The sequence below is a fragment of the Phyllobates terribilis genome, unplaced genomic scaffold (genome assembly GCF_046119375.1).
Source record: "Phyllobates terribilis strain yellow unplaced genomic scaffold, ASM4611937v1 Scaffold_37__1_contigs__length_12642776, whole genome shotgun sequence".
NCBI classification, from domain to species: Eukaryota; Metazoa; Chordata; class Amphibia; order Anura; family Dendrobatidae; genus Phyllobates; species Phyllobates terribilis.
Window position 1 is genome coordinate 8,625,551 of NW_027362797.1, and position 14,671 is coordinate 8,640,221.

Here is a 14,671-nt window from a genome sequence, read left to right on the forward strand (position 1 = left end):
CCTGCACATTTCTAAGTGGGAGTACCGTCGGCCTGCTCCTCGGAAATGGGATGTGTGTAGTGCATGCAGCCTACCGAGCTCAGTTCCACACTCCATCCTTACCCGGGAGTGGAATATCACACCTCTGGGTTGAGGTGCAATACCCCTGTAGCAGCCGAATCCTCAGGGTGCTACACTAATCACAGGACACACCTTAGTTTCCGTAAGCTCAGTCAAACAAAACAGCTATTGTCCATAGCAACCAGCAATACTTGCGATTCTCTGCACGCGGCCTGTGCATTTAATCAAGATGACCTATGTCAAGGCTCACCGGAACAGATTGCAATTTGTAACGGATCCGTTTTTTACTCACTGGATCCAGTATGAAAAAGTGATCTGTTAAAAATGAAAGAAAATGGCTAATTAACTGATCCATTTTCCATGCTAAGCATCTCTGGGAACTCCTTCAAGATTGTTGGAAGACCATTTCCGGTGACTACCTCTTGAAGCTCATCAAGAGAATGCCAAGAGTGTGCAAAGCCGTCATCAAAGCAAAAGGTGGCTACTTTGAAGAACCTAGAATATAAGACATATTTTCAGTTGTTTCACACTTTTTTGTTAAGTATATAATTCCACATGTGTTAATTCATAGTTTTGATGCCTTCAGTGTGAATGTACAATTTTCATAGTCAAGAAAATACAGAAAAATCTTTAAATGAGAAGGTGTGTCCAAACTTTTGGTCTGTACTGTATTTTACTTCATGATAGTGGTAAAATTTTTTCCATAAGACTTGCGTTTACTTGTGAAACAAAACGGAAATTTGGCGAAAATTTTGAAAATTTTGCAATTTTCAAACTTTGAATTTTCATACCCTTATATCAGAGAGATATGTCACACAAAATAGTTAATAATCAACATTTCCCACATGTCTACTTTACAGCAACACAATTTTGGAACCAAAATTTTTTTTTCTTCAGAAGTTATAAGGGTTGAAAGTTGACCAGCGATTTCTAATTTTTCCAACAAAATTTACAAAACCATTTTCTTAGGGACCACATCACATTTGAAGTGACTTTGAGGGGCCTTTATGACAGAAAATACCCAAAAGTGACACCATTCTAAAAACTGCACCCCTCAAAGTGCTCAAAACCACATTCAAGAAGTTTATTAACCCTTCACGTGCTACACAAGAACTGAAGCAACGTGGAAGGAAAAAATGAACATTTAACTTTTTTTCATAAAATGTTTACTTCAGACCCAATTTTTTTTTTTCACAAGTGTAGCGAGAGAAAATGGACCACAAGATTTGTTGTGCAATTCCTCCTGAGTAAGCTGATACACCATATGTGGGAGAAAACCACTGTATGGGCGCACGGCAGGGTTCGGAAAGGAAGGAGCACCATTAGACTTTTTGAATGTAAAATTTGCTTGAATAATTAGCGGACGCCATGTCGTGTTTGGGGAGCCCCTGATGTGCCTAAATAGTGGAAACAAGTGACACCATTTTGGAAACTAGACCCCTTAGGGAACTTATCTAGGTATGTGATTGACGCGCCTCCTGGGCCTGTGCTGTGCAGGGGATACCCGGAGCTGGATCGCTGGGGGTTGTAGTCCTCCGTGGCTGTGACCCGGTCCGTGCCCAGGGCGGTCAAACCAGTGGCAGTCTGAGTGTGATAACAAATGTCCGACTATGCCACCCGTGGATTGCGGTCAGTGGGGACCGCCGCTGCGCTGCAGACCGCTGAGGCTGATGTTGTATGCGCAGCCAAGTATGGGATAACTCCCCACGGGAGAAGTATTGCCTCAGGGCAGCTAGTGTGGATGATGAGAGTAATGGTGTGAGCGTCCCAGTACTGATGGTGCTGGTGCGGCGATGAAACACAGAGACGTGTGGTGCAGTTCAGGGTCTTTACTGATGAAATAACGCAGACCCTCCCGGGAGTACTGGTTAGCAGTAGGGGCCTGGTCAGTCTGTAAGCAAGTAGGATCTCCCCTGGCCAGGTGGAGTTGTAGGCCTCCTCGACTATCTGCACTCTTTCCTGGCTACCTTACTCTATGCGGGTAGAAGTAGCCCACGTCCCTGAGTATACCGTGTGGTGCTCACCCGTATGGCCGGTGACTTGGGGCCTTCCGTTAGCCTCCGCTTCACGATGCTGGTGCTGGTCCCTTGCTTGTGACCGTGCCTCCGGGCTTCTATGGCCAGAGGACATGGAATCCCCTGCCGGTTGGATTCTGCTGCTGGGCCTGGATGTCCCCACAGCCTCGGACTCCATGTCCGGGTTTAGTGTCTTCAGCCAAGGCGAGCTTTCTAGCTTCCAGCCTCTGGCACTCGCTCCTGCTCCTACAGAGCTCCTAGTTCTTGCTTTCCCTGTCCAGGCTCTGACTCTCAGACTCTGTCTGCTCTGCTTGTTCTGCAGGCTCTGTCTGGGACTTCACTACCTAATCCCACCCCAGACCCATTTTATAAGGGCAGATTCCTCCCCTCCCAGGTCTGGGCGGGCGGTGTTGCATGCTTAGGGCTCCTGACCAGAGAAACCTGCCACTTGCTGTCAGACATAATATTTCTATTACTGTGGCAACCAGAACCCTGGGGTGCCACATTCCCCCCTAGTAAATTTTAGTACTCCGGGACTAAACACATTTTTAAAGAAACATAAATACAAGGGTATAAACGATAATACAATAACATATTTACAAGAAGTTTTAGTTCTTTAAAGGTCACGGCGTGTCCGCAACCGGGTGTCCATATCACCCAAGGTGAAGTTTGTGAACCAAGAGGGTGTCCATGTCACCCAAGGTGAAGCTTTAAGCGAAGTAGGGGACCTGTCCAAAGCAAACCCCCTGGGTTGGCCTTGGGCGTGGCTGCAAGGCTGAAGCTAGCTACTTTGGGCCGCAAGGAGGCCACCCCAGACAGGTTTTCTCTTCCGCGGCCGTCTTCGCAAGAGGCACAATGTGCAACTATCTACAAAACTGTTCCGGTTATCCAGCGTCCATAACCTGTTAGTCCAAATAAATCTGCAGGGTAACTGAGAAACATAATTAATAGCAGGCAACAACAAAAACCATCAACATTTCTCAATAAACAGGTAAATTTACAGTGCATTGCTTTATATTTTCCAGCGAGCGGGCATCTGACCTCTAGTGACTCTAGTGGACCTACGGAGCTCACTAACTGGTCCTGCACTACAGGGTGTAGGAGGTGTTATGGGCAAGCTGAGCAGCTGTCTGCGTACTCTTTGGCTCACTAGGGGCACGGCAGGCTCACTACTAGCAGAGGGTTGATCCTCCTGCGCTGCTGGTGTGGACTCTTCTGCCTCCTGGGCCGGCTGCTCTTCCAGCTCTACCTGGTTTTCTGTAGGCACTTGAGGGGCTGGCTGGAGAAAGGTGAGGATGGGCACCACGATAGCGTTGTTTACTTGTGTCCAGGACCGGGGAAAGTCTCCGAGTACGGTGCTGATCATTTCCTCCTTTTCCTCTACGGGTTGAGGGTCTTCCTGATCTTCATCCGTGCTTTGCAACTTCTCGGGGCACTTTTTCAGGTGGTCTCTGGAGACAGTGGCTGTGGTCTCTCCTCCATCCTTGCTGATGACGTACACCTTTGGATTATTGTGGCTTGAGGGCAGTACAGTGTACGGGTCCTTTTCCCACTGGTCGTCCAAATTATGGAGCCGCCTTTTTCTTTTCAAGACCTGCTCTCCAGGTACCAGGGGAACAGCGGGAGCATGTTGGTTATAAGTCCTCTCCTGCCTTTCTCTTGATTGGCATAGACTTTTCTCGACGCTCTCCTGTACTTTCCGGTACTGCTGCTGCCGTTCTGTATCCCAGTCTGTCTCTGGCGAGGTGTCCTCGGGTATCAGGACTCCCATATCCAGGTCAACAAGCAGCTTACCAGGTCTTGCTCGCATTAGGTAAGCCGGGGTACAGTTGGTGGAACCTACCGGGATGTGGTTATACAGGTCCACCAGATCGGGCAGTTTCTCAGGCCACAGACTGCGTTCTTCCAGGGGCAATGTTTTTAGCAGATCTATCACCACCTGGTTCATCTTCTCGCAGAGTTCATTGGTTTGGGGGTGATAGGGCGTTGTTCTTATCTTCTTGCAGCCATACAGGTTGCAGAACTCCTGGAAGACCTCCGCTTCGAAGGCTGGTCCTTGGTCCGTCAGCACTTGGTCCGGGTACCCGTGTGGGCAGCAGAAGTGCAGCTGGAAGGCTCTGGCTGCTGTCTGAGCCGTCAGGTCTTTGACAGGGACCACCACCAGGAACCGGGAGTAGTGATCCACGATGGTTAGGGCGTAGACATACCCGCTTCTGCTTGGAGCCAGTTTAACATGGTCCAGAGCGACCAGTTCCAGCGGCTGCCTGGTGATGATGGGCTGCAGGGGAGTCCTCTGGCTGGCACGGTCCCTTCTTCTTAGATTGCACGGGTCACAGTCTCTACACCACCTCTCAATGGCTCCTCTCATGCCTATCCAGTAGAACCGTTCACGCAGCAGGAACTCCAGCTTCTTCCATCCGAAGTGCCCTGCCCCATTGTGGTAGGCTTCCAGCACCATAGCTGCGTCCCGTCTCGGTACCACAACCTGCCAGATCAGTTCATGTGTCCGGGAATTGACCATTCTGCGGCAGAACTTCTCCTTGTAGAGGAACAGTCTGCTCTTCTCCGTCCTCAGTTGCTTGGTCTCTTCCGGAGCATCTGGGTCCAGGCGGGCGTCAGCCTGGGTCAGCATCTCCTTCACCAGACGGACTGCGGGGTCACTGTCTTGCGTCTCCGCCCAGTTGTAGTGGGGTAAGGGGTTGAACGTAGCGGATCGCTGGCCCCTCACACTGTGGGAATACTGGGTAATCCCATGACTGTGAAACGCAGGGAGTTCGATCTCTTCCAATTCTTCTGGATCCTCCCCTTCGTCCGGTAGGTTTGGCATCCTGGACAGGGCGTCCGCGTTGGTATTGGAGCGCCCCGCCCGGTATTTGATTGTGAACTCATAATTGAACAGGCGGGCCATCCATCTCTGCTCCAGGGCACCCAGTCTTGCAGTGTCCAGGTGTGTCAACGGGTTGTTGTCCGTGTACACGGTGAACCTGGAAGAGGCAAGGTAATGCTTGAAATGTTCGGTTACTGCCCACACCACTGCCAGGAACTCTAGCTTGAACGAGCTGTAATTCTCAGGGTTTCTTTCCGTGGGTCGCAGTTTTCGGCTGCCGTAAGCAATTACCCGTTCTCTTCCCTGCTGGATCTGGGACAGTACGGCTCCTAGCCCGATGTTGCTTGCGTCCGTGTGGAGGATAAAGGGCTGGCTGTAATCAGGGTGCGCCAGGATTTCATCCCCCGTGAGGGTCATCTTCAGCTGGCGGAAGGACTCCTCTTCCAGCTTTTCCCATTTGAAGGGTGGCTTCTGGTTTTTGGCCTTCCTGGACTGGCCTATCAGGAGGTCCTGCATAAGAGCTGCCTTCTTGGTAAAACCGGGAATGAATCTTCGGTAGTAGCCTACCAACCCGAGGAACTGCCGCACTTCCTTTATGCTGGATGGTCTTGGCCAGTCCTTAATCACGGTGATCTTGTCAGGGTCGGGGGCTACTCCGTCAGCACTCACCACGTGTCCCAGGTACTGTACCTTTGGCTTCAGTAGATGACACTTTGAGGGTTTTACCTTTAGGACATAGTTTGCCAGGGCTTCAAACACTTCTGCCAGGTGTTCCAGATGGTCCTCATAGGTCTTGGAATAGACGATGACGTCGCCCAGGTATAGTAGGACCGTCTCGAAGTTCCGGTGTCCCAGACAGCATTCCATCAACCGTTGGAAGGTTCCTGGTGCGTTGCAGAGCCCGAACGGCATACAGTTAAATTCGCTGAGTCCCATCGGGGTGGTGAATGCGGTCTTCTCCCGGTCCGCCTCTGCTACAGGAACCTCCCAGTACCCGCTAGTGAGATCCAAAGTAGAGAAGAAGTTAGCAGATTTTAATGCAGCTAAGGACTCTTCTATCCTTGGTAACGGGTACGCATCTTTGTGTGTGATACGGTTGACCTTCCTGTAGTCTACACACATTCTCATGGTGTTGTCTTTCTTTTTCACTAAGACTAGGGGAGCTGCCCAGGGGCTTCAGCTGTCCCTAATTACCCCAGCCTCCTTCATGTCTTTTAACATCCCCTTGGCGTGTTGATAGTGTGCAGGGGGTACTGGTCGGTATCTCTCCTTTATGGGAGGATGGTCTCCCGTGGGGATGTGATGTTCTACCCCCTTTACGCGCCCGAAGTCTAGCGGGTGTTTACTAAACACTCTCTCGTACTCTTGAACCACCCGATAGACTCCCTGTTTTTGGTGTGAGGGAGTGGAGTCAGTACCCAAATGCAGTTGCTGACACCAGTCCTCCATTGGTTTCTTAGAGCCGTTACCTTCCTCTGGTTGAGATGGAGGCAAGGGTTCCACGGCCTGTACAGAGTTCTGGTTGATGGTGAACAATTTGGCTAGCGTGGCATACCGGGGCAGGTATACTTCTCTCTCCCCGATATTTATGATGCGGACGGGCACCCTCCCATGGCGTACATCGACCACCCCCCGTGCTGTCAAAATGGTGGGCCTACTGTCTGAGTAGACGGGTTCTACGATTGCTTGGTAGTCTCTACCTCTCAGACTAATAGCTGCCCGGCACCATATCATCATCTCACTTTTCGGGGGCATAGCAATAGGGAACGGGTCACACATTCTCACGCTACCTATCTCACCACCAGATAGTTCCACTTGTTGCCGCTTCATCAGTGCCCGGATCTCTTTTTAGAGCACACGCTGCTGGCTGGAACTGTTCTTGGCAACCTGCTGCAAAATAAGAATCACCTCTGCAAGACAGTTTTCAATTACGTTAGTACCTAGGGTTATTTTTGGGTGACTCTCGCGACGGTCAATGTCCACAATGATCAGTCCTTGTGCCGGCAGTTCAACTTTACCGACCTTGATGGTCACTTCTTTAAATCCTATCTGGGGCACGGGCTGACCATTGCTGGCTATAATGCTCAGGTCGTCATCTGGGTAGCGGGTTATGTCCGAGTCATTCCAGTACCGCTTGAAGAGCACGTACGGGATGGTGGTGACCTGTGACCCGGTGTCCAGTAGGGCACTCATAGGAATGCCGTCCAGTAGCACAGGCAAGACTGGACGTCCCCCTACGTACTTGTCACGCCAGTTTGATGGGCCTGATGATCTTAAGCCTGGGGGTTGGCCCTCTACCCCAGGTTGTGCCCGTTTAAATGACAGTACCTTGCCATATGTCCGGGTTGATTGCAGCGGCGGCAGATGGGTCGTCCGTCCTCGTTGTATCTGTCGCTGGGTCTCCCTCTGGCTGGTGGGGTCCTCCTCAGTCGGCGCCACGGGACGTCCTCCGGTCCGGATGCCAGCTGGATCTTTCCTGGAGAAGAGACCTGTAAAGACTGCACAGTTCTGGTTAGCGCGGCAACGCTCTTAGTCAGCTCTTGGACCTGATGGTGCAGGTCTGTAGCCGGGTCATTGTTCAAAGCCTGCGCATCAGCTCCCACAGGCCCTGCAGACAAGGGCGCCGCGTCCTGGTGATAAGTGATAGCAGGGAGCCTGTGGGTCACAGCGCCACCTGGTGCCGGTTCTCGGAGCACCCGGATGGCTCTGTCCTTGAACTGTGCAAAGTCCAGGTCAGGGTCCTGTAAGGCCATTGCTCGCAACTGGGTTCGGTGGGCATTGCACAGTAGACCCTCAATAAATTGTTCGGTCAACAGCTTGTCTTCATTTCCCACGCTGTCAGGGTCTGCCTGCTTAATGGCTCTCAGGGCCTCTTGTAGGTTTAGAGCATAGTCTCTTATACTTTCATGTGCCCGTTGTTTGCACCCGTAAAATCTTAGTTTTATCTCGGCTGAGTTCCGGGTGTCAAATGTGTCTTTCAGACGGGCTAGTATCTCTCTGACAGTCGTCTTCTTCCCAGGTGACCAGGACTTTACCTCCCTTTGGGCTGCCCCGATTAACTGAGCCACCAGGATGCTTACTTTTTGCTCTTCCGTGAGGGGGTATACCTGGAAGAGGCTATCCAGTCTTTCCCTAAAGTCACTCAGGGTATGTGACTCCCCTGAGTACTAGGGTAGCCAGGTTGCCCCCGGGATATAGGGCATGGTGAATGGCATGACCGCTGCAGCGGTTGCGCTGGCGGCCAGTGTGGCGGTGGAGCTCCCCTCGGTGTCCGACATCCTCCTTCCCCCCTAGTGGACCGTGGCCTACCTTGCGATGCTCTTCTTCCGTAGGCCGCGGCTCCGCAGTCAATCATCGGGGTAGAGGACCTGGCGTCGCGCTCCGATGATGTCAGTGTCGCTCTTCCTCCCTTCCAGGACCTTGCGCAGCGTCAGTGTGTGGGGCGGAGCTTCGGATCTCGCGCGCTTTCGACGTCCACGCCCCTCTTCTTCCCGTGCGGCATCCCGAAGATGGCGTCCGAAGGCGGGAAGCAGCTGCGGATGGCGGGAAGACGGCAGAAGACGGCGGGAAACGACCCAAGATGGCGTCCGATGGCGGGAAACGGCTCCGGACGGCGGGAAACTTCGCCACAGGTAAGTACAAAAGTCTTTTTCAGGAAAGCAGTACCCGGTGGTTGCGGGCACGAAATCCGGCCGACTAAGCCAAAGTTGACGCGCCCCCTGGGCCTGTGCTGTGCAGGGGATACCCGGAGCCGGATCGCTGGGGTTTGTAGTCCTCCGTGGCTGTGACCCGGTCCGTGCCCAGGGCGGTCAAACCAGTGGCAGTCTGAGTGTGATAACAAATGTCCGACTACGCCACCCGTGGATTGCGGTCAGTGGGGACCGCCGCTGCGCTGCAGACCGCTGAGGCTGATGTTGTATGCTCAGCCAAGTATCGGATAACTCCCCACGGGAGAAGTATTGCCTCAGGGCAGCTAGTGTGGATGATGAGAGTAATGGTGTGAGCGTCCCAGTACTGATGGTGCTGGTACGGCGATGAAACACAGAGACGTGTGGTGCAGTTCAGGGTCTTTACTGATGGAATAACGCAGACCCTCCCGGGAGTATTGGTTAGCAGTAGGGGCCTGGTCAGTCTGTAAGCAAGTAGGATCTCCCCTGGCCAGGTGGAGTTGTAGGCCTCCCCGACTATCTGCACTCTTTCCTGGCTACCTTACTCTATGCGGGTAGAAGTAGCCCACGTCCCTGAGTATACCGTGTGGTGCTCACCCGTATGGCCGGTAACTTGGGGCCTTCCGTTAGCCTCCTCTTCACGATGGCGGTGCTGGTCCCTTGCTTGTGACCGTGCCTCCGGGCTTCTATGGCCAGAGGACATGGAATCCCCTGCCAGTTGGATTCTGCTGCTGGGCCTGGATGTCCCCACAGCCTCGGACTCCGTGTCAGGGTTTAGTGTCTTCAGCCAAGGCGAGCTTTCCAGCTTCCAGCCTCTGGCACTCGCTCCTGCTCCTACAGAGCTCCTAGTTCTTGCTTTCCCTGTCCAGGCTCTGACTCTCAGACTCTGTCTGCTCTGCTTGTTCTGCAGGCTCTGTCTGGGACTTCACTACCTAATCCCACCCCAGACCCAGTTTATAAGGGCAGATTCCTCCCCTCCCAGGTCTGGGCGGGCGGTGTTGCATGCTTAGGGCTCCTGACCAGAGAAACCTCCCACTTGCTCTCAGACATAATATTTCTATTACTGTGGCAACCAGACCCCTGGGGTGCCACATGATGAACACCTTGAACCCCCAACGCCTTCACAGAAGTTTATAACATTGAGCCATAAAGATAAAAATTTCACATTTTTCCCATAAAAATGTTTTTCAGTACCCAATTTTGCGTTTTCAAAAGGGTAACCGGAGAACTTGTCCCATACCATTCGTTGTGCATAGAAGTTTATGTTAGAACCCTCCTGTTTGTTTTTTCCATCCTGTGTTTTGCGGTCACGCGACCATCTGCCTTTATATTCCAGCTCCGCCCTTTTGGCTGAGCTGGACTTCAGTGTTTGGAAGAGAAAGGGAGAAAAAGCGAGCTATGTGAAGAACCTGATCGGTAGATGTGATGGAAACAGACAAAAGGCCACTCACCTGTTGGAGTTGTGCACCCCTACACAACTCTGGTGTTAGTGTGGAAATGGAAGGAGCAGGCACGTCTCACCGCAAGGTACAGGTAGCTTGGCACACCACGTGCCGTGTGCTGCAGACCGCCACTCATGCTCACCGTTTCCGGGTTCCAAAATTGCAGGCCACGTGTCCGCCCACAGATCACATGACTCAGGATCAGATGTGCATCACCACAGGTCCTGAAAGCTAGGAGAGTGCAGCCCCCAACCGCAGGTCCTGAGTTGAGCAGCCAAAGGGGAAGTTAATAGTGGTGGGATTTAAGAATGATTGACTAAAAGCTGCTCCTGCCGCTAACCCCGAAGTGGGATTGAAAGTGGTCCAAATTATAGACCGCTTTTTTATTTAGACTGCTTTTTTATTTAATTTGGACTTCAGTGTTTGACTGTTTCTCTAGCTAGGTGCTTCTGTGCCTTTCTCTGTCAGTTCATTTGGTCCTTCTGGGACATCTAGTACTTTTTTGTCTGTTTGTCTTTTTATGTTCTGCAACAACTTCTCTGTTTAGGAGGTGTCACATTTTTGTTCCAGTCCTTAGTTCTTTTAGGGACCCCTCCCCTTATGCTATAGGTCTTCGTTCAGACTAGCCGAGGACTAAGGCGGGTCTGTTCGCTAGGAACAGGCAGCCCGCTACATCGTAGGGATTCAGCTTAGTTTTACTGTAGGGACAGTTTTCCCTTTTCTTTCCTTAGTGCTTGTTGCAGATCATAACAGTTTATAACATAGAGCCTTGAAATTAAGAAATCAAACTTTTTTTCCACAAAAATTTACTTTTAGCCCCAATTTTTTTATGTTCACAAGGGTAACAGGACAAAATGGACCACAAAATTTGTTGTACAATTGCTCCTGAGTAGTGTTGAGCATTCCGATACTGAAATATCGGGTATCGGCCGATATTCGCGGTATCGGAATTCCGATACTTAATTCCGATACTTTTAGAATATCTTATACCGGAATCGGAAGTTCCCATAATGCAATGAGCCAGTTTCATTTTATTCAGCCAATGAGGATCCTAAGAAGTGTGGGCACATCCTGTTAGGCATGTTGACTAATGGCATGGCTGTGATTGGCTGCTGAAATGATGTCATGATGCACTATAAAAGCCGCCGCCGCCATTTTGAGCTCACTCTGCTGTGAATTCAGTTAGGGATAGGATGCTGTTGTTCTGAGGGACAGTTTTAGCTACCTATTTGCTCTATCCTGCTTTACCCAAGCTACTTTATAAATCGCTGTGCCTTGCAGCGCTAGTGCACAGTTCTCTGTGCTGTTCACCTCTGTCTGCAAGGTCTGTGTGTGTGAGTGCAGCTCACGCTGTAGTGTGTGCTTCAGCCAAGTCTGGTTGTAGTGAGCTCAGTGTGCGTCACTGCCTCATACATTGTCCTTTTTTGCTAATTGATCATTTTTCCTGATTTCTCCTATTAGTGTGGTGGTTCCATCCGTATCCAGCTAAATTGGTTCCAAACACACTATATAGGAGTAGATAGAGAATTTTTTTTATGTCTTGCAGTGCTAGTGCACAGTGCTCTGCATCTGCACTGTTCACCGCTGTCTGCAAGGTCTCTGTGTGTGAGTGCAGCTCACGCTGTAGTGTGTGCTTCAGCCACGTCTGGTTGTAGTGCGCTCAGTGTGCGTCACTGCCTCATACATTGTCCTTTTTTGCTAATTGATCATTTTTCCTGATTTCTCCTATTAGTGTGGTGGTTCCATCCGTATCCAGCTACATTGGTTCCAAACACACTATATAGGAGGAGATAGAGGAGCCTTTCTGCAGCATTGTGCCATGCAGCCCCAGCCAGATTAGTATTAGCCTATTTTTTGTAGCCTCATCTATTGCATTGTAGGTTACCTTCCTACATTGTAATAGCTACAAAAAGTTTGTAATACTATCGGTATTACATCTTTGGGCACATCCAGTGTCTTTTTGTGACAAAAAAAACTAAATAAAGTTCACTAAACACTCCACTTTACAGTTGTGTAGGCCACATTAGCTCATATTAAAGTCTTGTCCACACTTTATAAAATTAGTGTTTCTTATACCTGTTAGCAGCTGTTCAGGAATATGCACGCTAAGCCCTTAGTACTTTTCTGCCTATCTTTATCAGTCTACCAAGATGAAGAAGGCAGGGAGTAAGGCATGTGGTCGTGGGCGTGGGCGTCGAGTTTCTGCAGGGAGAGGACGTGAGGATTCTGTGCCTGCAAGGAGAGGATGTGGGGATTCTGTGCCTGCTGCGGGCACCAGTGACTCAGCATCCCCCAGTTTTACCAGGGAACAGTCCTTTATGCGCAGCTTTGTAGGAGCTAGCCGTACCCCACTGCTGCGGGAGGACCAAATTGAAGCAGTTGTCGGATGGATGGCAGCTAACACATCGACTTCAATTAGTTCCAGATCCTCTCAGGTCCTGAGCACTGAAGAGCACCCATCTGTCTCTTCACCACCTGCCAAATTGCCCAGGCAGTCAGAGAGCCCTGAACAGGAGCCATCTCTACTTCTGTTCTCTGAATCTCTTGGCTTGGAAAGAGGGGGCCAGCCAAGCAGAATTCGAGAATTTGAAGAAGAGGTAGTATGCAGTGATGTGCAACCGTTTTGTCTCTCTGTATCTGAAGAGGCGGGTGGGCCAGTGCCTATGGTCAGCAGCACACCTCAGTACGCATCTGATGATGAGACTCATGTGCCACTTTCTGGTGCGTACTGTGCTGTCGAGACTACCCAGGAGAAGCAGTTGTTTGAAGAGGGTGGTGTAGATGATGAGGTCCTTGACCCATCATGGCGTGAGGGACAGGAAGGTGGTGGGAGCAGCTCTGAGGAAGAGATTCCCCGAACAGCCCAAAAAGGAGGGAGAGGGAGGGGGCAGACTTGGTTGCCTGTAGCCTCCACTTCGGCACCCATTAGGAGCATGGCTCTTCCAAAATCCAAAGCGGGCGCTCCCAAGACTTGCAGTGCCTGGTCCTTTTTTGACACAGTTGCAGATGACATTTGCTTTGTCAAATGCAAGCTGTGTAATCAGAAGGTGAAAAGAGGGAAAAGTGTCAGCAACCTCAATACCACAAATATGTGGAAACATGTGGAAACAAGCACGTGGTGGAGTTACAAAAACACACTGAAGACCTAGGCCAACCTACAGCGCCACCTACCACCTCTTCAGCTCGTGTTGTAGCCTCTTCCTCCAGCTCACACACAGCTGGTTCGGCTTCCTCACAGGATCGCCATGGAAGAATCTCTGGCACTGTTGTACAGAGTCACAGTGTAATTCCACCCACAGCACCACTTTCCCAGTCATCCTCACACTCCCAGGCCAGTCTACAGCCATCGTTAGCACAGGCATGGGAGAAAAGGCGCCCATACTCGGCAAACCACCCCCGAGCACAGGCTCTGAATGCTGGCATTGCTAAACTACTGGCCCTTGAAATGCTATCATTCAGGCTGGTGGAAACTGACACCTTCCGTAACTTTATGGCATTGACAGTCCCACAATACAACGTGCCCAGCCGCTTTTATTTCAGCAGGCAAGCCGTCCCTGCCCTGCAACATCATGTGGAGGGAAAAATTAAACATGCGCTACAAAACGCCGTCAGTAGCAAGGTCCACCTGACCACCGATGCATGGACCAGTAAGCATGGACAGGGACGATACCTTTCCCTCACTGCCCATTGGGTAAATGTTGTGGAGCCGGGTACAGATCTTGAGAGTGGCGCTGTATGTGTTCTGCCAACTCCAAGGATTGCAGGAATCCAGTCTATTGACTCCTCCTCATACTCCAGTTCCTCTGAATCAACGCTGCAGGAGCCGTTACGGTCTACCTCCACATCGACCCGTGAACGGTTACCTGTTATGATGACCGATATGAGCACAGCCGTGGCCAAACGTCAACAGGCCGTATTAAAATTAATTTCTTTGGGGAATCGAAGCCACACAGCGCAGGAGCTCTGGAATGCCATCAAGCAGCAGAGCGACGTGTGTTTTGTGCCAGCGAATCTCCAGCCAGGCATGGTAGTGTGTAACAATGGTGACAATCTGGTGGCAGCTCTGGGCCTAGGCAACCTCACTCACATCCCATGTCTGGCACATGTGCTCAACTTGGTCGTGCAGAGTTTTTTGAGGGACTATCCGGATCTTGATGCACTGCTTCACAAGGTCCGCATAGAGTGCGCTCACTTGCAGCGTTCCAGCAACGCAAGATCACGCATTGCAGCTCTGCAGCGCCGATTACGTCTTCCGGAACATCGCATCATATGTGACCTACCCACAAGGTGGAATTCAACGTTACATATGTTGGAGAGGTTGTGTGAGCAGCAGTCAGCAGTAATGGAGTACCAGCTGCAGCAGGCGCAAACAAGTCGCAGTGCGCGCCGTTCACACTTCACCACCACTTAGTGGGTCTCTATGAAGGACATTTGCCACGTTTTGCGTGCCTTCGATTATTCCACGCGGATGGCGAGTGCAGATGATGCACTAGTCAACATGACTATCCCCCTTATCTGCCTGCTTGAAAAAACACTGCAAGCACTAAGGGACGAGGTTTTGGGAGAGGTGGAGGATGAGGAGTCACAAATGCCATCTGCTTCTCTACAGTCTGCGCAACGTGGTTCCTCACAAAGGCCTAGGCAGGGGACACTTTGTGA